This window comes from Lissotriton helveticus, chromosome 5_1, assembly GCF_964261635.1.
Source record: "Lissotriton helveticus chromosome 5_1, aLisHel1.1, whole genome shotgun sequence".
Classification (NCBI taxonomy): Eukaryota; Metazoa; Chordata; class Amphibia; order Caudata; family Salamandridae; genus Lissotriton; species Lissotriton helveticus.
In genome coordinates, this window is record NC_136065.1 from 679,934,546 (window position 1) to 679,957,870 (window position 23,325).

General features: G+C 43.7%; 1 long non-coding RNA gene across 2 annotated transcripts in view; it reads left to right on the plus strand.

Annotated features, from left to right (window-relative positions):
- LOC144754827 (uncharacterized) overlaps positions 1-23,325 on the plus strand; it is a 280,861-nt gene that overhangs the window by 176,219 nt on the left and 81,317 nt on the right. For both annotated transcript variants that reach the window (XR_013594770.1, XR_013594769.1), the window contains exon 2: positions 20,313-20,398. This is a non-coding gene — a long non-coding RNA (uncharacterized LOC144754827). The remainder of the gene's footprint in view (positions 1-20,312; positions 20,399-23,325) is intronic.

Here is a 23,325-nt window from a genome sequence, read left to right on the forward strand (position 1 = left end):
AACAAATGTCCACTGGCACCGGCACTGTAGGTGAGAAGTCTATCTGCACCTGTCTAATGGCACTTCCTGTCGACAGAAAAAAGAAGAACAGGGTATCAATACCAATACTTGTAGGGAGTCCCTATTCCTCCTGCTCAGTGTCGACATATATATTACAATGCTACATTTCTGTGAAAATCCCCTTTTCCATTTATGAATTATGTTGTTGGTATTAACGGGTAGAAATGCACATCTATGGATAAAGAAGTGAGCGACTAGTGTATAGCAATCAGTGGTTCTAAAGGACTTCTTAAATATAAGGGTACGTAAACATAGCATACCATAAACATAAAAAAACTTTTTCTCAAATAAGGTTTCAGCTGAAAAGACTTATAAGAAATAAAGAACAGTAATACCCAAGACAATTCAGTGCATTACATAATGCGTATTGCCATTTCTTTTCAGTGATATCCGATCAAAAACACACACAGAAAAATTAAGCATTTAACACAATTCCCTAAAGCTCACTACATGTATGAGGACCTCCTTATAGAAAAGATAGGAGAGGCAGAGATTTACACTCATATGTTTGTAAATGGCATTTTGCAGTACTTTCAGAGTACAATTGTAGTACTAGTAAATGTACTTAATAATGTAATTTGTGACTAGGGCCTGTGTCTTTATTGTGAAAAAACAGCGGTTACTTTATGAAGGAATGTTCCTTGAAACTAAGAATGCAACTCAATTCAATTAAAAACTTTATTCAGCAAGTAAAAGTGCATACAGAGTATCAACGATAAATATACAACATTAAAATGCCCAAGTAATCTAAAAACATGTAATTAAGAAACAGCCCTCCTTCTCCTTTTGTCCACATCTGACACACAATACTTTTCCTGAGGTGTGATGCCCCCTTATAATAAGTGCAACATTAAAACATACAGAGGGATCTTCAAGTGCATAGTTCCTCAACCAAAGAATTGAGCTCTGGAATAAGATCACATTTTCTCATTTTGAATTTTTTTTATTGATTTTACAACCAAGGTGAAATCTGCACTTCACATATTGTGTGTACAATACCCAGCATCATGAAACAGTTACACCATGCATCATTATGGTAGCAATATTCACTCACCAGGCAGAGCCACAACATTAGTAGAACCAGGGTTACTTCCCCCCTTCCTCGCCTGCACCCCAGATACATCTCCATCGTGTTGGCGTAGTTAGTTCTTGTGAGTCCATGGTTGATCTGGGTAAGCTTCTAGGTGAATGCCTCTAATTTCCGCCCAACCTTTCCATATCTTGAAGTGTTTCTTGGGGAATCCCCTTGCCATTTAGATTGGACTTCCCATGCCTATGCAAAAGTTCATGAATAAGATCACTTTTTAAAAAGGGCATTAAACGCACTCCAAAACTACTTTGTGTCTTCCGTCTCAGCAGCCTGGAGAATTTTGGCCAGGCCTCTTCCTGTAATGCCTTCGTCCTTGTTGCTAGTACCTGGTTATAATTTTCACTGAGTAGCTTAATGCTCTATTACTTACCGGTAATCTTCATTACTCCGGGTCCCGTTGTCCTCGCCTCATTCATTACAAAGTGGAGATGACCATCTCCCGACAGAAAAAAACAAGAGGAATGCAGGGACCCTAATACTGTCCCTCCTACCGGGAGTACATAAGCATCCCTCCTGTACAACCAAGCCCAGACAGGAAGGCCGGCCATTCAGGAGGGAGGGAGGGGCGCATTAATGGGACGAGGACAACGGGACCGGGAGTAATGAAGATTACCGGTAAACAATAGAGCATTACCCCAAGGTCTCTTATGTCCTCGTCCCATTCATTACAAAGTGGAGAATACCAAAGCAGAAAACTGGCCTTCCGCACCCACAAGCACACCCAGGAAACCACAAAAAGGCAGCAACCCAAGGGAGCACCGAGGAGGAGGGAAATGGGGATCACAAGAAACAACCGGCCCGCAACCCAGAACAGGACAACAGGGACCAAACAAGGACCGGAGACCAACAGAAGGCCAGGACCCCAACAAGAAGGCCGCCAACCAGAGAAACCGGAACCAAGACCCAAAGGACATGGCGGACAACCCAAAGACAAGGCCGCCAAGCCCAGAACCACCAGGAAGGCACACAGGACCCAGCAGCCACACAGACACAGAGCAAACCGTGACAGCCCCGAAGAAGGCCAAAGAAACAAACGGCCAACAGAGCGCAGGCACAAGCACCAAGACCAATCAAGGAAGGAGGAAAGCACAGGCCAGAAACCGGCCCACCCCACCAAACCAAAAGACCCAGTCCCAGAGAATCCAGAGGAGAACACCCACCAAAACCCCGCCAGGAAGGCCCAGGAAGCAGCAAGAGCCCAGGAGCCGAACAGGACCAAGACCCCAACCAAACAGAAGAGACGGGTAAGGGGAAAGAGACCCGAAAACCCCAGGAGGCCAAAAACCCTACAGGGAAGGAGGCCACCAACCAAACCAGTAAGGCCACTAAACCCACAACAGCAGGGGAAGAGGACAGAGCCACTGGCCACAACCCCCAGAAAACCCCCAATCCCAAACAGGAGGGAAAACAAGGCAGGGCGGGAGTCCAGAGCAACCGTGAACTCCCCGCAGCCCCCAAACCAGGCACAGAGGGCAGAAAAAAACAGGCACCAACACGGCAGAGGACCGAACAGGCACCCCACACCCAGGCCAAGCAAGCAGCAAGGGTAGGAGCAGCAGAAAAAAGAAATGGCCTCAGGGTGCACAGCACCCAGACCAAAAGACCACAAGGCCCGACCCCAGCAACGCCGGAGAGGAGCCAAGAAAACAGCACAAACCGGGGCAACCGACGCCAAAGGAACCAGGAAGTCAGGACCAGAGCCAAGCAACCCGACCACGCAGGAGGACCCGCAGGCCCAACCAAATCCCGGAAGGAGCCCACACAGCGCCCAGGCCAAAGCAAAGGGTAGGGAGTAACAGGGATACAACAGCACACCACCGCCGGACCACACAGAAGGCCGGAAAAGAAATAGAGGAAACCGACAAAGCTGAAGCCGGAGGAAGCAGAGAAGGCAAAGGGCCAAGTCGCAGGAAAATCCTAGACAACCCGCAGCCAGGAGGGCGGACCCCACAGCGGCAAGAGCACCACACAACTGCACCCTAACCAGAGAAGGGGGGCCCAAACAGACCCACACCAGGAACAAAGCCCGGGGAAGCAAAGGCCAGGACACCAGAACCAGGAAAGAACCAGGAAACGGCCAGCAAAACACTGACTAGAGCAGGCCGAAAAACAACAGCACTGCCAGAAAGCCCAGGAGGCACAGCCCGAGGCCAACCTGAACCAGCATGAAGCCAGCAGACCTGGAGCCACAGGACCCCACACAAGCCCCAACACTGGCGAAACAAGCCTGGGAAGAGGACTGCCAGCAAGAGAAGGCCCCGCAGGACCCACCAGGACACGACCACAACTGCAGAGCACCCCGCCAGAACACAAAAAGAGAGCCCAGGCAAGGATGCAGAGCCCCAAAACTTAGACCAACAGTTAGTAGTGGAAAAGCCCCAGCAGACACCCAGCCAGGCACCCACCATGTTAACCAGATGAGACCAGAACCTCCCAGGGAAGAAGAGGGGAAAGAGGCACCACTCCAAGGACGCGGCAGCAGCAAAAGACAGCCAGGCCCTAACAGCAGCGCCATGAACCCCCGGAGACCAAAAGGCAAACCGCCACCGGAAACACAACCCGGGGGGGCGCCAAGGAAAAGAAGAGCAGGCGCCCAACCACACCAGCCGGAGAAGCCTCCACCAGGCACCCCCAGGAGGCCCCAACCAGGAACAAAACAGGCAGGGACGTCGGCAGAACCATGAGGGGTGGCCAGAAAACACCCGAAGCAAGCCAAAGGCAAGCACAGGGAGAACGAGGCAGGAGCTAACAAGAACAGAAGCAGCCAGACCCCAGAAGCAACCCGAGCACACAGAAGGGCCTGGGACAAGCACCCGAAACCCCTGGCCAGAGCAAAGGAGAACAGAACAGCTTCACCCAAGGCAGCACGAGACACCCAGGCGCATGCAGAGGGGGAAGAGCGCCCCAGAGAGCACCAGGTATGACACCAGGAAGCCGTAAGAGGAACCAGTCACAGCCTAAGTGACGGGAGGAACAAAGCCGGGAAACAGGATCCCCCGCGCCCCAAAACCCCGTCCACCCAAGCATAAGCCAGGAAGCGGAGGCAAACATCCAGAATACACAAGCGGAGCAGAGGCCACAACACAACAGCCAGCCCGCAGCGGAGGCAAGGCCACCTGTAAAAGGGGCGGACTCAGCACAACCAAGGCCAGGCCACGACAACCGCACCTGTGACACCCCGAGAAGCCGGGACGCAGAGAGACAGCAAAGAAAAGCGGGTAAAAACCGCGGCAGGCCAACAGAAACCCACTAGCGCCAACAGGACCTCCCACGCAGCCGCCCAAGGAGCAGGAACACCGATCCACAACCAGCCGGGGCAGGGAGCTGCAGAGGAGCCCGAAGTAGGGGGAACAGAAGCACACCCCAACAGGCCACCGCCGAGGAAGCGAGAGGCTACCCCGACACAAGAGCAGAAGAGGGCAAGGTGGAAGCAAGCAGGCAGGGAGACCCCAACAACACAGAGAATCCCAGAAGCAACCACAGACAGAGCCAGAGCGAAAAAGGGACCAGCAACCACAGTGGCGACAGGAACCCACGCCAATCCGAGGCAGGCCGCCAAACAGAAAGAGTGAATGCCAACAGCACAGTGAAGCAGCAAACAAACTCAAAAGAGAGGAGAACCCCCCCAACAGTGCCTGAAAAGAAAACACAAAAGCATGCATGGCCAGGAGCAGAGGCACCACCTGAAGTAGCGACCCAAAGGGAGAAGCCCCGCGGCAGGCATAACTTCAGAGAACAGATGAGAGCAGGAGCGTGCAGATGGCAAGGCCGCAGACTAGCAACAGAAACCCCAACTACGCAGACCAAGGGAGAGGACACAGGAACTTGCGCCGCCGACGAACACCGAACCCGGAACCCCAGTGCCCGACTGCCCAGCACCAGCCAGAGAACCATGCTCCGGGGGCGGGGGGTGGTGGCCAGAGTGCCCCAGAGAGCACCAGGTCGGAGAAACTGCAGGCATACACAAGCACCCACCACCACACTCACAGAGGTAGCACTGCCTCCATAGAAGGTGCTCACAAACAGGGCATCGCACGCCGGGAGCAGCGCGAGAGCACGGATGCTGCAGCAGGCATCCCGTGAGGAGGAGAGCAGCCCTGACAGGAAGCTCCCCGAGAGGAGCAGGCAGACCGCTCACACACAGGAAGCAAGGTCCCATGGATGCACCGCCCCCAACCAAGGCGCACTCGACCAGGGCAGCAGGCGCCTGGAGTAACGCGGGGCACGGAGACTGCAGCAGGCCACCCGTGAGGAGAAGAGCAGCCCCGCCCACAGAATCTCGCACCAGCAAATAAAACAGCCAGAGTGGGGGCCAACAGCACAACAAGGCCCCCACCGCCACCGTGAACAGAGGAACAGGCAGCCACCCTGTAGGAGAGGGTGGATAGCAAGAATATCGATGGGGAAATATCGAGAAGCAGAAATATCGAGGAAAGAATGTCATCTGTGTTAAATATCGATGTCTTAAATATCGTTTTTATAGTAGTGCTGAAATATCGACATTGTAAAATATCGATGTAGTACATATTGTTGAAATAAATATTGATGTAATTTATATCGATATTATGTTTATAATGGATGAATTTTTTTATTTGTTTAATAGTTATGTTATGTTTTTCATATTTTTAATGTTTTTATGTAAATAGTGAATGTTATTTTCTAATTATTTTTTTACTTTTAGTGTAATGTTTAGGAGCGGGATGTTTATTTTATAGGGGATAAGGTTGGGTAGTAATTTAAAAATATAAATTTTAATTATTTATTACTTTTGAATATTAGTAAATATTTTAGGAGCGGGTTGTTGGGTTTATAGGGGATAAGGGTGGGTAGTAATTTAAAAATGTTGTGTGAAGATTTATAGAAAATTATTAAATTAGAAGGAAATAAGTTAACGAAGCAGACGAGCAACCGCACCCGCACCCGCCGGCACCCGCCGAGAGCCGCTGGGAGCGGAGAGTGAGGAGCAAGAAGCGGCAGAGAGAATGACCATAGTGAGCCGCAGCGAGCTGCCATTACCGGGAGCAGTGAGCCGCAGTGAGACGCCACTACCGGGAGCAGTGAGCCGCCATTATCGATTGCCGATCCCGCTTGTGTTCTGTGTTGTTGGCGGTCGGCATCTGCGATTGGGCCTAGCGGGGGTTGCCACTGTCTCCGCTTCTGCCGCTGACAAAGGCGCCCCGCTGGGAACTTGCCTTTGCTTGCTTTGTCGCCGACGAGAGCCGCGAGGAGCCGGGAGAAGCCCCACGCATATTGAGAGACCCAAGGAAGTGAAAGCCCCATGCAGTGAAGTCAGCGCTATTGCACGGTGAGCCCTCCTCCCCCCCCCGCTGCTGCTGAGCTCAGCCTCTGCCTTCGACTGTGTTGTGGGTCACCGCGGATAGCGTGGCAGGGTGAGACGCGGAGGAGAGAGTGGGAGCGGGAGAGCGGCGTGAGGACTAACGTGGACTATTTATTTATTTATTTAGTGTGTTTTATATAGCGCACAGCTACCCCAACGGGGTGTTCCGGCGCTTCAGTGTGTATACTGAATCTCACTCATGGGGAATTTAGCAGAAGAGGTGTGTTTTCAGTGCTTTGCGAAAGGGTAGCTCCTCCTGAATAAGCCTGACGTAATTAGGAAGCTTGTTCCAATGGGAGGAGGCGCATACCTGAAAGGTTTTTCCCCCAGAGCGAGATTTTTTTAATCTGGGGGTGCAAAGCAAAGTTTTTGTGCTGGATCGAAGGCATCTGGTGTTACTGTAAGGGCGGTGGACTTTAACCACCGCTGCTTCCCACCACTGTGTTTTAACTAGCAATGACATTGTCTCAGTAAGGGGGCAATTTCCCAGTAACTTTTCATTGCAATTTTAGCAAATTTAGCAAATCTTTGCAACTTCAGTTCTGCGGTCGCTTCATCTGGAGGAAGCGCGTGGTCACATTCAGCAACAGGGTTGATACTCGTTTATGCGGATTCCAGTCCTGGGTTTGGAGGGACCGATTCCGCTACATTGACGCTATTCACAACTTCCGCTGGTGGCTGGTGGCTGACGGCTGGATGGGAAGGCTTCCTTCAGGCTTCCTTCGGCCCACTGCAGCCTGTGGCGGCCCACAATGTATCCAACCTCTTAGCGGAGAAGCGGAGGAGTGGTACAGCTGGAACCACGAGGAGCACTTCACACCTCGCACTTGCTTTGAGTGGTGCACAGTGCCTGGTGCGAGTTACCACAGCTGCAAACCACGGTCCCCACCAACCCACCGTCCCCGCTAGCTCTGCCACTGTGCCAACGAGCTGCCGATGAGACAGAGGAGCCAGAGAGAGGAGGAGAGGAGAGGTGAGGTGAGGTGTGCCTCGGCCTCCTGGGAAGAAGGAGAGGCGAGGTGCGCAGCTGTGGGTTTCCAATTTCTCTGAGATTAATACTGAACAAAGGCCAAAGTCAAAGAGGCCAACCAACGATTCTGTTGTCGCCCCTAACAAAGAAATGAGATCTGGTAGGGTTAGGGGGTGCTCATCTGGAACAAAAAAAGTTACAAAAATGAGCAAGCATAAAAGGGAACCTCTATCATATAAGGACAGCTTGGCCGAGCCTCTTATCCAAACCAAATCTGGAGTCAGCAGTCTATCCCCAGATGTGGGTGTGAATATAAGTGGCATCAATCTGGAGGAAGGACACACCCAAAAGCATCACAAATGGTCACAGCCCAAAATCTACACAAAATTTCAGTTCCTAAAAAATCCAGGGGACGCTCTTCTATCAAGTTCAATCGCAGCACAAAGCCTTAAAATTCCGATCTAACCAGTCAAACTTTCGGATATTGGGGAGAATAGGCCTCCATCCAAAGATCAAAGAGCAACAATCAGCATAAAAAGTATCCCCGGATCAAACAAACGAACTAGCAAACCACAGAGCACTTTGGACCTAACATCAGCAGCACAAAGCAAAATTAAACTATTGCCACTGCGGCAGGGTTCACAGGATCATCTAGTAGCCGATATATCAAAAGCAATTCCATCAAGCGAATTAGAAACATCAAACAAGATTGTAATATCCCAAGGACAAAAAGGAGGATATAATAAGGAGAAGGAGGCAGTGGGAACCTACAGCAGGAGAATGGGGAGTAACTGCACTGCAAACCAGGATCTGTCCACAATAGAGATAGGTACTCCACCTATCAGTATTAAAAAACCAAGGATCAGCTTGACGCCATTGCCAAAGTTCTGTCAATTATTGTTATCAACGCCGCACATCAGTGAACCTGTACTTGGATTTGAGCTGGAAAATGTGAAGGAAATACATAAGTTGGATGAGGGGGATTGGGATAATTCATTGATAAACCACATACAACAAACACCGGAGAAACTCAGGTTGAATTCCCATAATTCCCCCTCAGTGGAGCAAACTCCAGCAGAGAACATCAAGCTGAAAGAGCCTCGGGGAAGGGAAGGCCTCTCACCAACAACCGATTTAGGAACCAAAGCTCACCAGCAGCTGAACTCTGAAAACGCCTGGGCCAGCTTACTTAAGACAGTGCAACTGTTGGTAGAAGCACTCCAATATCAGTTGGACAAAATGGATGCCCAGTTAACTTTATTAAATACCTTGGCAGTGTTTGTGGTGGCAATTGACAAAAAACTTGGTGCACAGAACTTACTCTTTCAGAGCTCTCGTGGGAAACAACAAGACCAGGAGATAAACTGTGGCTGCGGCCCAATAGTTGACAAACTTACCTCTCTCCCCCTGATATTGAAGGACTTGTGCGCCCAAGTTAAAGATTCTGTACGGAAAAACACCGAGCCCAGCCAAAAGGCCTCCTACCCCGCGGAAGTCAAGCACGGAACAATTATAAATAACATGGGAAATCAAGTTCTGATAAAGCCTGCCATACCCCTGCAAGTACAGGATCTGTACACAAAGACGAGGTCATCAAGTAGCAGGAACCAGCAACAGGACTCTCTCGGGGTCCGGAAAAAGAGCCGGCAGAAACAGGAGCAACCTCTAATGCCAAACAAAGGCGAACTCAGAGGAGAAAAAACAATTACAAAAAAGGAGGGTTTTGCTTGTCTCTTCAATCATTTACCATCTTCTAAACCTGACTTAGTCAATCGAACTCCTCTAGAGGAGAAGGGCAATATACATCTGAGTACACTGAGCACTGGGCCAGGGTTGGTCTTAAACTTCAAACAAGAGCCGGCTCTAGCGGCTGCCCGCAACAAAATCCATCAGAGGAAATAGGTAGAACCCGAACTCCCAAGGATTGTGATTTATCCAGGGAAGAAGCTGAACATCAATCATTGCCATACGAAATGAAAATAAAAGATTCTATCACACAGGGTCTTATTCTCCACCGATCATTTGCAGGAACTACGGTTAAAGACAACTAATTTTCCACAATTATCATCTCTGGAAACCAGCCTGACCAGCAATTGGGAAGCACGTCAACCTATCTGCGGATTTCTGTTCCCAAAATTGGAGGAGATGAACATATAGAACCTAAACATGGGATTTTAAGAACCGAGTCCACCTGCGCGGAATCTACGAGGCAGCTCTGTGTTGGGGCTGCCATAAATACATCTCCAGATACCCAGAGAAGGCAAAAATTATTGTAAAGTCATTTAAAGTAAGCACAAACACCCATGAGTCTATTAACAGACCACAAAGTGATAATCTAGTAAAAGATTTCATTAGGAATGTGAAAATATTAGAATTTGTTCCAGTATACAGATCTAGAGGGGCTCATGACATATTAAATCGCAGTAACATTCTTTGCTTATTAACACATATACCATCACTAAGGGAAGTGAACTCAAAAGATTTGGACTCAGTAGAGTTTATCAATCATGGAGGCCTAAGGGGGGGTGAGTCCACACGGACAACATGGGGGTTGGAACTCATTGCCCAAATGTTTTTACTGGAAACATCAATATTTGAAAATCGGGGCATAGAACTAAAACCCTTCACCTCCTCTGGTTATCCAGAACCTCTACTACAAAGCCAAGGGGATTGTCGGGTGCCAGAATGACCTAACGCCTCTAAATCAATATTGAGAGGGGCAAGAGGTCCTTCACCGGTCAACTTGAGGCAGTCTCAGGACAACGGGAGCCATCATCAGAATCATTCCTATCGAGACCCCTGCTACGAAGACTCAGGATGGCCCATGAGAGTGGTAGTCTCCAAGCATGAAATAAGTAAATGACAGGACAGCAGGCATAATCTCTTAGAAGGTGAAATAAACCTATTACGGATATACTCCTGGAACATCAATGGGTTAAAAAGCAAGTTGCCAGACTGCACCACCATGAATTATCTAAATTCATTCCACATCATTTCTCTCCAGGAGACATGGTTGACGGATCCACCACACCTACAAGGATATTTACGGTTCTTTGCCCCAGCTCTTAGAAGAGCAAGATTCGGTCATCTGCAGGGAGGTCTGGCGCCTTACGAAAGCGACATCTGCACAAATTCAGTCCATCAAGTTGCTCTAACACTGGAAACTATCGCTATTAAAATCTCATCCATAAAAAGGCCATTATGGAATAGGTACAAAGAGATAATAATAATAAATACATACATACATCCTAACAGGAAATCTGCTGATGCAAAGCAATTGGTTAACTTCGTAGAGTCTTATATGAGCGAAATCAATACATCGGACATGATACTGACAGGAGACTTTAATTTACATCTACTTGGCTCATCAAAAGCAGACGAAGTCTCTTTACACAACCGGTTATGGAACATACCGCATCAGGGAAGTAATTCAGCAGCAGCTCCCTCTAAAATTGGTAAGCTTCTTATAGAGGATCTAGAACATCTTATGCTGCGAGCAGCAAATGGAAGAATCACAGGCGATACACCCCCTGCATTTACTCATCATTCCTTAACAAAAAATTCAACGCTGGATTACACCTTTTTGTCCCTAACTCTCTTCAAAGAAATTCTTTCATTTAATATGTGAGACAAAGCTGATAGCAATCACCGGCCCCAGGAACTTTTTTGCGCACAAATATTCCTGGATTTACGAAATGGAAGGGCTTACCTGGCACAACCGCAACTATTAACTTCAGGAAAATAAAATTCACGTTGGCATCGCAAGACAATTTTCAGGAAAGCTCTATTTGAATCACAGGAAGGGGACAATGAAATAGAGAAATGGACAAAGTATACTCATGCCTTGCTACGACTTTCTCCACCCCCATCAAATCTAATTCAAAGCACGGACATGCTAACTTTACCATGCAACAAAAGAGTAAGATAAAATCCATAAAAAAAGGCATCAATCACTCTTTGCGGCAGGTGCGCCAGTATCCAACTGACATCTGAAAACTTGTTGAATTGCCACAACAGAAAGCATGCTTAAAGCGAGCGATCTGGGAAGCCAGGCACAACAACGAGGATACCCTATGGGCGAAATTGCATGCGGACACTAAACTAAAAAACAGTGCGAGATTTTGGGAAACTATAAAAAGATTTACTCACCTGACGCACGAGGGCCTGTTTTCAAATATATCTGAAGAGGACTGGCCACTTTCCTTGGAAGCCACTTTAAGCAAGGAAGAACTGTTCCGCATGCTGAAACTAGCATAGACTCTACAAAGCAGCATATGACCTTAAAGCATCAAGCCAATGAGGTAAATGTAATTTCTGAGGAACTGTTTGAAGGAGAATCACCGGGACTTATTCCTTTAAATGATTATACAAAATCAATTAATAAGTACATCAAGAAGGGAAAGCAAGCAGGGGCTCCGAGGCCTAACGGTTTCCCACCCGTGCTCTACAAACAAAATATAGAATACTGGGCAAAGGCTCTTAGTCCTTTGTTCTGGGAAATAAGGACAACAGGCCAACTCCCTCCATCTTGGCGGATCTCGATAATTTCACCAATCTTTAAATCAGGTGACAAGTCCCATCCCAAAATTTATCGGTTAGTCGCCCTCTTGGACAACGATGCAAACTACTTTGCTAGGACACTGCTGGACGAGCTGCAACTTTGGGCGGAAGATAACTCAATCATTCCCCTAAATCAAACAGGCTTCTCTAAATCCGTGGGGACCTCGACAAATCTAATAACAATGGCTTTGTTAATTGATAAGGCTGAGGCCACAAGAACGCCACTACATTTATGCTTTATCGATTACCGGGCAGCTTTTGACCATGTGAACCGACAGAAACTTTGGTTGAAACTGGCAGGCTGGGGCATCCCCCAGGTTTTACTGAACCTGTTGATCAACTTGCACACTGAAACTTGGTTGCAAGTAAAGCTCGGCAACGGGTCAACGCTATCCAGGAAAATTCCAACAACAAAAGGCCTTAAGCAAGGCTGTGTACTGGCCCCAACGTTATTCAAAATGTTACTTGCAGATCTGATTCCGCTATTAAATGCCTGCAACACACACTCCCCAAAGATTGGTAATCTAGTACTACCATGCATGCTTTACGCTGATGACCTAGTATTGATTAGTCAAACAAAGGTGGGTCTGCAGCGTCTTCTAGACATCACGTTCCATACTCGGAGGCTAATGATTTAACCATCAACCTGGAGAAAACCAAAACCACGACAATCAAAAAGAACCTGAAGAAAATACCTGTCTGGTTTTGGGATAAGATTCAAATAGATTCAGTCTCAGAGTATAAATACCTGGGGGTGACCATTGATAAAGGCGGGCATTTTGTAACCCAAAGAGATGTAATTAAAAGGAAAGACATAGCCTTCGGCGTCTCAAAGAGAAACCTAAACTCCAGACTAATGGGCCCCTCACTCGCCCCTTCGGTTGAAGTTATATGAGCACAACTTCTTCCGACAATAACCTACAGGAGAGAGGCACAGAGAGGAAGGGATTCGAAGCTCTTGGACACCGTAGTTGCTAAAGTATATAGAATGGTCTTAGGTATCCCTACACGAGTCTCTCCAGCACAAATCAGGCTCGAGTTTGGCGTGCAAAAACAGACCATTGCAAAGAAAGGTGCAACAGTTATTTTCTGGGACAGAGTAAGGAAATCTAAACCAGGTACCTTAAACTGGCACTTATGGACTGAGCTACAACAGAAACAGTCATCTCCAACAGCGAAATATTTAGCTACTAGTGTGTCAATCCCGGGCCTTACCCAACTTTGGGCAACTCCGACAAGTCACTGTCTTCTCAAAAAAGCTACAAAGAAAATTGTAAAACTGAAATCGTGGATTGAAGATAAGGCAGCCCTAACAAAGAGGTCGCATCGCTGGATGACCCTGGGCACCTATTCTTCTCACGCTGCACAATAGTACTTAGCTTTCGGATTCACCAAACATATAAAAATCAAAAATTTAAAATACAGATTAGGCTTGTTGCCATGTACAAAGCACTTTCCACATTGTCTGAAAAACCAATCTGATTCTAACTGCCGTCTGTGTGAGACAGCGCAAGAAGATATGCTGCTTCTCATCTGTACGGGCAAAGATCTAACAGAGGAAAGGAGACTTTTAAAACCACTTTTTAATCAGAGAGGTATCCGTACACGGAGACAGGCTGTGTTAGCGTGCTTTGCACCTGGGGACACGCAGTTCAACTGCAGGTTTGTGAAATTTTTAGGAAAAGCGGAGAAGAAAATGCTAAATCAGATCAGCATTGCAGCTGACAAGGAAAGAGACTGACGCTGCTAGAACAATTACTTGTATTTTTTAATGGACTGTAACTATTATGTCTTTTAATCGATTTTAACTTTTGAACTGGCAATGACTTATTTGTAGCAATGGTTTTAAGTAACTCTGCTAAATAAAATAAACTTGAAACTTGACAAAAAAACTTGAAATTCTAAGTTTGAACTTAGAAATGTCTTATTTAATGAAATAATGTTATATATTATGAAATTTGTATATATTTTAGGAGTGGGTTGTTGGGTTTATAGGGGATAATGGTGGGTAGTAGTTTAAAAATGTTGTGTTAAAAATTTAGAAGTAAAAAGATTTAAAATTTCAAAATTTTAAATTTGATATTAGAAATTTTTGATTTAATGAAATTATGATATATATTGTTAAAATGTGTATATATTTTAGGAGCAGGTTGTTGTATTTATAGGGGATAAGGATGGGTAGTAATTTGAAAATGTTCTGTTAGAATTTATTGAAATTTTGAAAATTTGAAGTAAAAAAAATTTACTTTTCGGAATTTTTCATTTGAAATTAGAAGATTTATATTTTTTGAAATTATGTTATTTAAATGTGTCTATAATTTTGTGTTGGGATGTTGTATTTATAGGTGATAAGGGTGGGTAGTACTTTAAAAATGTTGTGTAACAATTTTTTGAAATTTAAATAATTACAATAAAAAAAATTGGAATGTTGACATTTTAATTGTGAATTTTAAAAATTAAATTTTATTATGGTTTGATGTCTAGCACTTTCCATGAGTTATATTGGACTTGGAGTTAGAATATTAAATTATTATGGTTTACTGTCCAGCACTTTGCCTGACTTATATTGGTTTTGGAGTTAGATTAGTAAATTATTATGGTTTAATGGCCAGCACTTTCCCTGAGTTATGTTGTGGTTGGAGTTAGAATAGTAAATTATTATGGTTTACTGTCCAGCACTTTCCCTGTGTTATATTTGTTTTGGAGTTAGAATAGTGAATTATTATGGATTCATGTCCAGCACTTTCCCTGAGTTATATTGCTCTTGGAGTTAGAATAGTAAATTATTATGATTTACTGTCCAGCACTTTCCCTGAGTTATGTTGGATTTGGAGTTAGAATAGTAAATTATTATGGTTTACTGTCCAGCATTTTCCCTGAGTTAAATTGGTCTTGGAGTTAGAATAGTAAATTATTATCGTTTACTGTTCAGCACTTTCCCTGAGTTATGTTGTGTGTGGAGTTAGAATAGTAAATTATTATGGTTTACTGTCCAGCACTTTCCCTGAGTTATGTTGGACTTGGAGTTGGAATAGTAAATTATTATTGTTTACTGTCCAACACTTTCCCTGAGTTATGTTGTGTTTGGAGTTAGAATAGTAAATTATCATGCTTTACTGTCCAGCACTTTCCCTGAGTTATGTTGGTCTTGGAGTTAGAATAGTAAATTATTATTGTTTACTGTCCAGCACTTTCCCTGAGTTACGTTGTGTTTGGAGTTAGAATAGTAAATTATTATGGTTTACTGTCCAGCACTTTCCCTGAGTTATGTTGGACTTGGAGTTAGAATAGTAAATTATTATGGTTTACTGTCCAGCATTTTCCCTGAGTTATATTGGACTTGGAGTTAGAATAGTAAATTATTATGGTTTACTGTCCAGCACTTTCCCTGAGTAATGTTGCGTTTGGAGTTAGGATATTAAATTATTATGGTTTACTGTCCAGCACTTTCTATGAGTTATATTGGACTTGGAGTTAGAATAGTAAATTATTATGGTTTACTGTCCAGCACTTTCCCTGAGTTATGTTGTGTTTGGAGTTAGAATAGTAAATTATTATGGTTTATTGTCCAGCACTTTCCCTGAGTTATGTTGGACTTGTATTTAGAATAGTAAATTATTATGGTTTACTGTCCAGCACTTTCCCTGAGTTATGTTACGTTTGGAGTTAAATAGCAAATTATTATGGTTTACTGTCCAGCATTTTTCCTGAGTTATATTGGACTTGGAGTTAGAAAAGTAAATTATTATGGTTTACTGTCCAGCACTTTCCCTGAGTTATGTTGCGTTTGGAGTTAGGATATTAAATTATTATGGTTTACTGTCCAGCACTTTCTATGAGTTATATTGGACTTGGAGTTAGAATAGTAAATTATTATGGTTTACTGTCCAGCACTTTCCCTGAGTTATGTTGTGTTTGGAGTTAGAATAGTAAATTATTATGGTTTATTGTCCAGCACTTTCCCTGAGTTATGTTGGACTTGTATTTAGAATAGTAAATTATTATGGTTTACTGTCCAGCACTTTCCCTGAGTTATGTTACGTTTGGAGTTAAATAGCAAATTATTATGGTTTACTGTCCAGCATTTTTCCTGAGTTATATTGGACTTGGAGTTAGAAAAGTAAATTATTATGGTTTACTGTCCAGCATTTTCCCTGAGTTATGTTGGACTTGGAGTTAGAATAGTACATTATTATGGTTTACTGTCCAGCACTTTCCCTGAGTTATGTTGTGTTTGGAGTTAGAATAGTAAATTATTATGGTTTACTGTCCAGCATTTTCAATGATTTATATTGTATTTGGATTTAGAATAGTAAATTATTATATTTTACTATGCAATATTTTCTTGCACTTTAATTGTATTTGGAGTTATAATAGTGAATTATGATTATTGAATTATTTTTTATTACAATATTGTAAATAAATACAACTTGTTATTGTTTGGAATATTTTATTTGAATATTTTGTCATATATTTTGAACTTTTAAAGAAATTATATTTAATAACATATATTTGCAAATGAATTACACATTTTTGTAACATTTTATTATTTATTTGTAATGCTTGTATAATTATAAAGTATCATAGTATAATTTTGTCAGGAATATACAGTCTTTATTGTGTTGTTTATATTAATAAATGAAAACATTTGTACATTTTTCATGAACTTTTTTACATTCGTATTTAATGATGTACAAAAATGCAGTAGTTGTAATATATATATACATTGTAAATTTGCTAACATAATGTTTTATTAATAATAATAATAATAATAAATGAGTTTATAGAGCGCATGGTGACGCCGTCACGGCGTGTCCCCGCGCTAGTGGAGAAATCAGAGACAGAGCCGGGCCCTGACAGAGTCTACGAAGTGTAAAGATGGGTCTTTAGAAGTTTTCTAAACTTAGTTTCAGTTTCTGCCAGCCTAATATTCACTGGGAGTAAATTCCATTTGCTGGCCGCTAGCACTCTAAAAGAGCGGCCTCCCAATCTGGCTCTTTGGACACGGGGGATTTTAAGTAGGCCTGTTCCCCTAGAGCGAAGTGCTCTACTTGGCTCATAAGCGAGAGCTAGATCCGTAAGATACTGGGGAGCCTTGTGCCGTGTGATCTTATAGCATATTAACAGAGCCTTGAATAGGATCCTTTTTTTTATAGGTAGCCAGTGTAAAGCAGCCAAAGCTGGTTTGGAAGCTGCTCTTTTTGGTAGTCTCAGGACCAAACGTGCTGCAGTGTTTTGAAGCACCTGCAGGCGCCTAAGATTTTTTTCGGTGGTTCCTAAGAGTAGCACATTACCATAATCAATACGGGAGGTCACTAACGCCTGGGTCATGGTACGTCTGGCCTCTAAGGGAAGTAGGTCCAGGGTACGATTAAGAGTTTTTAATACCCCGAAACATTTTCCCACTAGCCTATGAATATGACCATCATAAGATAATTTGGGATCCATCCAAATGCCCAAGTTCTTAGCTTCTTTACAGGGAGTAGGCAGTGGGCCAAGACAGGTAGGCCACCAGTCTCTTGTCCAGCTTGCGTCATTCCCTCCTATCACCAGAACCTCCGTTTTGGAGCCGTTGAGCTTCAAGCAGTGCAGATTCATCCATCCTGCTAGATCCTGCATACAGGCCCTAAAGTTAGCAGCTGCCGTGTTAGGAGCCTGAGATAGCGAGATCAGCAGTTGGGTATCGTCGGCGTATGAAACTAATTCTACACCGTACGATTGCACCACGTCTGCTAACGGAGCCATGTATAGGTTGAACAAGGTGAGGCTCAGGGCAGAGCCCTGAGGCACCCCTTGTTCTAAGGCTATGCTGTCTGAGACGAAAGTTCCCCGCTGTACCTGAAAGCTACGGTCGGTGAGAAACGCTTTCAGCCAGCCCAGTGCCGACTCAGTGACCCCGGCTTTGCTTAGGCACTGTAGCACGATGGAGTGTGCTACAGTGTCAAACGCGGCACTGAGGTCCAGCATGATGAGTGCCATGGTATGTCCAGCATCTGCTCCTAGTCGCAAGGTTTCAGTAGCTCTTAGAAGGGCCATCTCCGTGGAGTGGCCCGGCCGAAAGCCAGACTGAGAAGCGTGAAGGAGATTGTTAGTTTCCAGATGGGCCACTAACTGAGTGTTAGCCACCTTTTCCGCCACCTTCGCTAAATAAGGTAGCAGGGAGATAGGACGCAGATTTTCAAGGGTATCATGGCTCACGTTAGGCTTCTTTTTAATCGGTAGGACAATTGCCTTCTTCCATTCTTCCGGGAGACTGGCGGAAGCAAAGGAGACCTGTAGCACATGCCTAAAAAAAGCCTCTAGTACTGTCATGCTCTCTCCTAGTACCCTAGGTGGAGCGGGGTCACGAGGGGAGCCCAACTTGATACTTTTACATATGCTATCGAGAATTTCTGGGGAGTGCACCGTAAAACTCTGTAAGCATACCTCCACAGAACTTACTCCTTCCCTTTCTACAAAATCATGTCCAGGAGACACGTTACCAGAAAAGGTGGCATAGATGTCTTTAACTTTACCAGAAAAGTAGTTAGCGATTTTGTTGCATGTTTCCACTGAGTCGTTTTGGGTAGTGTTGTCATTGGTTAGTACTGAGATCTCCTTAAAAATTTTGAAGAGCTCCTTAGCGAAATTCTCTGCTTCCCCAATGCGACATGTATAATGCCTGGCCTTAGTGGTACGTATTTTGATATAATATTCCTTTTGTGCTTTTTTGTATTGGGTTTTGATTGTAGGGCAGAAGTTTAGGCGCCATTGTCGTTCTAGTTTTTTACAAATGGATTTCGCCACCTGTAACTCAGGTGTGAACCAAGGGGCGGTTTGCTTTCTGCAATTAGGTTTTTTGCTAGTGCGTATAGGGGCTGTGCTATCTAAGGCATTTAAAATACGTTCTTCTAACCTCCAGTTTGCGCTTTCGCTGTCCGTGCCCCCTGGCGGCCCTCCTAGCTCGAGTAATTTGTTAAAGGCTTCTTGTGAGAAATTTTTCCATTTCCGACATTGGTACCGGTTATTATTGTCTTTCTTTATTCCAGAGTCTAATATCCAAATGTGGAATGGAATTAAGAAGTGATCTGACCAGGGTACCGGTAAGGGTGGCTGAACTTTCACTCCGTTCAAGTTCCCAAAGACAGGGTCCAATAGGTGACCATGTTTATGGGTAGGGGAGCAATTTTTTAGGTTTAATTGCAGGGCCTGTAGCTCTTGCCTGATGTCGTTTGCCTCTTTATCTAGTAGGTCATCAAAATGGACATTCATGTCCCCTAGTACCAAAATCCTGTTCTTCCTTATGGCTAGGTGGGCAGCTGCTTCCGCCAGACTAGTAGTAAAGTCATAGAGCCTGCCTGGGGGTCTATAGACAAGGATTCCCGATATAGAGTGTTGAATTCCAAGTATAATTGTGAAAAGACCCGCTTCACCATGGTCAATCTGCAGGGGTGATAGAGAGCATTCCAATGGAACTTTGATCGCTATTGCAATCCCTCCGCCCCTCCCCTCCTTCCTATCTAGTCTGGAGAGAGAGTAACCAGGTGGCATGGCTTCTATGATTTCGGGGTCCGAGTGATCTCCTAGCCAAGTTTCTGTTATAAATAATATGTCAAGCGCTTCGTCTACAAGTAGGTCATGGATCTGATTGCTATGTTTGTTGAGTGATCTACAATTTAACAGTCCTACTTGTACCCTTTCTTTGTCCAAGTCTATCATCTGATCTTTAACAAATTTAAAAGAACATGCGGGGCAGCTATGAAAAGATGCCGCCTCCATAGTGTGCCAGCAGAGTGCACTGATAGACGGACATAGATCTAACAATACCTGTCTTCCATATTGTATGTGGGGGAGCCTAGGCCGACCAGGGGTCATGGCCCCGAGCCCCGGTCGGCCTCGGACGGGCGGAGACGGGCTGGACTTTGGCTCGACTTCGGCTCGCTTCCGGCGCGCCCGCTGCACGCGTCCGCTGCGCCGCTTATTTAGCATGTTAACTTTTATTTATTTCAATACAATTTAATATGTTAAATAATTTACACATTAGTTTTATTTGCAAAAGTACATATATACATTTTTTACCATTTGTATATTATAAGTAAATAAAAAGTTAATGTTATAAACATATTTTTAATATACATTAATTTTTGTATTATATATTTTTTCACATATAATAATTAAAGTATATTTTACAATATTAATATGTTTATTTTCCACATAAAAAAAATGTTCAACAATTTTTTATTTGTTCCCATTCATTTCTATGGGGATTTAGTCCTATTTTTGTTTTACTTATGCCACCATTTTGTTTTCCTTAGTTTACTTTTTAGACTATCTACATCGTTATTTGGGTCATTCGTGAAGTCGGAACCTCACGGTTGGGAGCTGCTTCGTGTTTGTTACTGTAAGTTTGATTTTAATTACTTTTAAGTTAGTTTTAAGGTATTGTTTAGTTAGTGGTAGCGCAGATGTGTTAGTAATAGTGTTATTTAACTGTTTTTGTGAAATTTACGTGTTATTTACGTCGGTTTGTTATTGCGTAGTTTGTGTACTATCTAATGTTAATGTAATATTAATGTTTTGCGCTTACTATTGTATTACGTGTGTTTATAAGTTTTATATGTTGATATTTCTATTTCTGGGTTTATTATTTGTTATGGGTGGGTGTTGTTTGTATTTTATTTACAGGTGCCGGATTTGATGAACGGACGGACTTGTTCTTGTTTTTTGTTTTTTTTAATAAAGGAAATTGTTGTTACTTGTTTTACAACCAGTATATATACATTTCCTTATTATTCGCGATTTTGGTGCGGTTTTTTATAGTGAAATATTTTTGGGTTTTTATGGTTTTGTTATTGAGAGGATTGCTACGTTGGATTTTTTATACAGTTGTATATTTCCAGTTTTTGAGGTTTGTCATTTCTATGTGGATTGCTTTTCCCTTGTATTGGTTTTTACATCATCTATTTCGAGGATATGCTACAGCTACACAACCGTAAGTTTTTTTTTATTCTGTTTTTTGGGTGGGTAATGTTTATTTGTGAATGTATTTTTTGTATTACTTATATTATGTAATATGATATTAATTTATATCTGACACTTCATTTTTTTTGTTTGAATATGTTTATTGCATTTTGTCATTATACAACAGTACACATATGCAGCGATAGTAAATAAAAGGCGCTGTTACTTGAGGTATGGAGTCTTAGGTTCCGTGGACCATCCCACCCTCATGGAGGTATGGCAGGAGAGAGCAAACTAAACAAGTGCACAAGTAGACAGCATTACAAAGTCGTATAGCACCAGCTGGTGTGTGATACATTCATGGACAGTAGTGGCAGTGCCCAATGTTGGTGCAAATAACTTCTGTATTGCAACTGCATAACCTAGAATCATTCCCCATAGCGCTCAAAGTATATTATGACCGGAAAAACAGATCAGTTGTTCACATGGGCAATATAGTACACATTCAATTTGCATTATTTGAAAAAGAAAATCCTACTACTACTAACTATAAAGAACAATTCCAGATATATAGAAAACCATAAACCAGGTGGTGTCTAACCGTGTTCACGTGTGTGTGTGTGGAGCCGGTGGTGTGGTGGGGAGCGTGAGCCGAATGTGGCATGTCATCGGCAATGCAGTAATCGTAGGAGCCTTCACGGGTGCAGTAGGGTGCAGGGGAAGCGCCGCCGATGGGGGGGGTAGGGGGGGTACGGAAGGAGGAGAGAAGAAGAGGGGGGAGGGGGGGAAGGGGGGAGGTTGGGAGCGAGAAGAGTTCTAGGGGGCGTCGTTAGAGTGTACAGAGGGAACGCTCACGTAATGCCATTCTGCAGGCACACCTGGTGGTAGGCCGCCAGGGCACCATCCCACTCTAGCGCAATAGGGTACATCCGGAGCCCCGCCGTCTCCTCCCGGTGCAGTGCTACACTCTCAGCCCTCGCCCAGTTATCCAGTGAGCGTCGTCACTGCACCGTTTGGGGGGGAGACTATGCTTCCAACGCTTGTTAATGAGACGTTTCGCCGTAATCAGTCCTAGGTCCCAGAATCTTGCCTGGACTCTCGTCTGCTTCGTCCTTCCAAATAACCCCAGCAGACAAGCTTCCCACGTATGTGGTAAGGTGCCCCCTGTCACCGTCGCCAGGGCGGTCGACACCGCGGTCCAATAAGGCTGCAGTATCGTGCAGGACCAAAGGACGTGTAGAAACTGTGCATCCACAATTTATATCTGACACTTCATGACATATTTTAACTAATATAAAAAATTAATTATTTTTTTCTGTGTTTTATATGTTTTTACAGTTTGCTATTTGTCTTTAATTAAATAATGGATTTTGCTATTAGTTCTATGTATTCTAGACCTTGGATACTTGGATACATTCTTGTTTTTTTTGTTGGAGGTATTCATACATATTTATTGTTTGTTTGCTTAGTTTTGGTCCTATTTTTGATAAAGATTGTTCAATTCTTAGCTCTTGGTAACTTTGTTCATTTTTTATTGATTGGACAAGTTTGTGTAGTGTTGGTTGTCCTCTCCCCGTTGTGGCTTGGAAGGCATTATGCCATCCTTCAACTGCGTTATTTGTTTTGGATTTTTGTGCAATAGTGCTATAGTAGACATTCCACCAGGAAATTTGGAATTTTGGTTGTCTGCGGTGAACTGAACGGTGCAATCTTCCTACCCAGGTGTCTTCGAAATAATCTAACAAGTGCTTAATTTTTTTCATTAGTGCGGTAGAAAGGACTGTCAATTAATATATTGTAGTAAGTTGCCACTTCTGTTGTTGGTACGTATGCTAGTGCAATAAAAAATGTTATCTGGTGAGCAAAGTTGCTGTTGGTAGAGTAGTCAATACTTAAGGTAGATTTTTGGAGGTGTCTCCATATACTTTGATTAAAGTGGTAATAACACCCTTTTATGGCAGTGTGTGGGTATATTTTTAGTATAGCTTGTATCATAGCTATTTCAAAGTCTATTATTATTCTTTGAGGATAGAGTAATCATCTGTCAATTCTTTTATTGTTGTTAATAGTTCTATGTAGGTGGGGTTTGTTTTATTTGGCAGAAATGTATAAATTAAGGGAATATTAGTTTGTTGATATTCACCATGAATGGTATAAAGTTGGTAAAACGGTTTTGGACACACTTTAAAAGTTCTGTCCATCATCCATGTTTCACAATGTTTTAATTTTTCCAGGTTATTTGTTGCAAAAATCAGAATTCTTTTATCATGGCTTTTGTTGGCATACATCAGGAATTTGTCTTCTTTATAAGTAATACTATATTCTGGTATTATTTCTATTTCTTGGAAAGTTTGGAGTGGGGGTGGA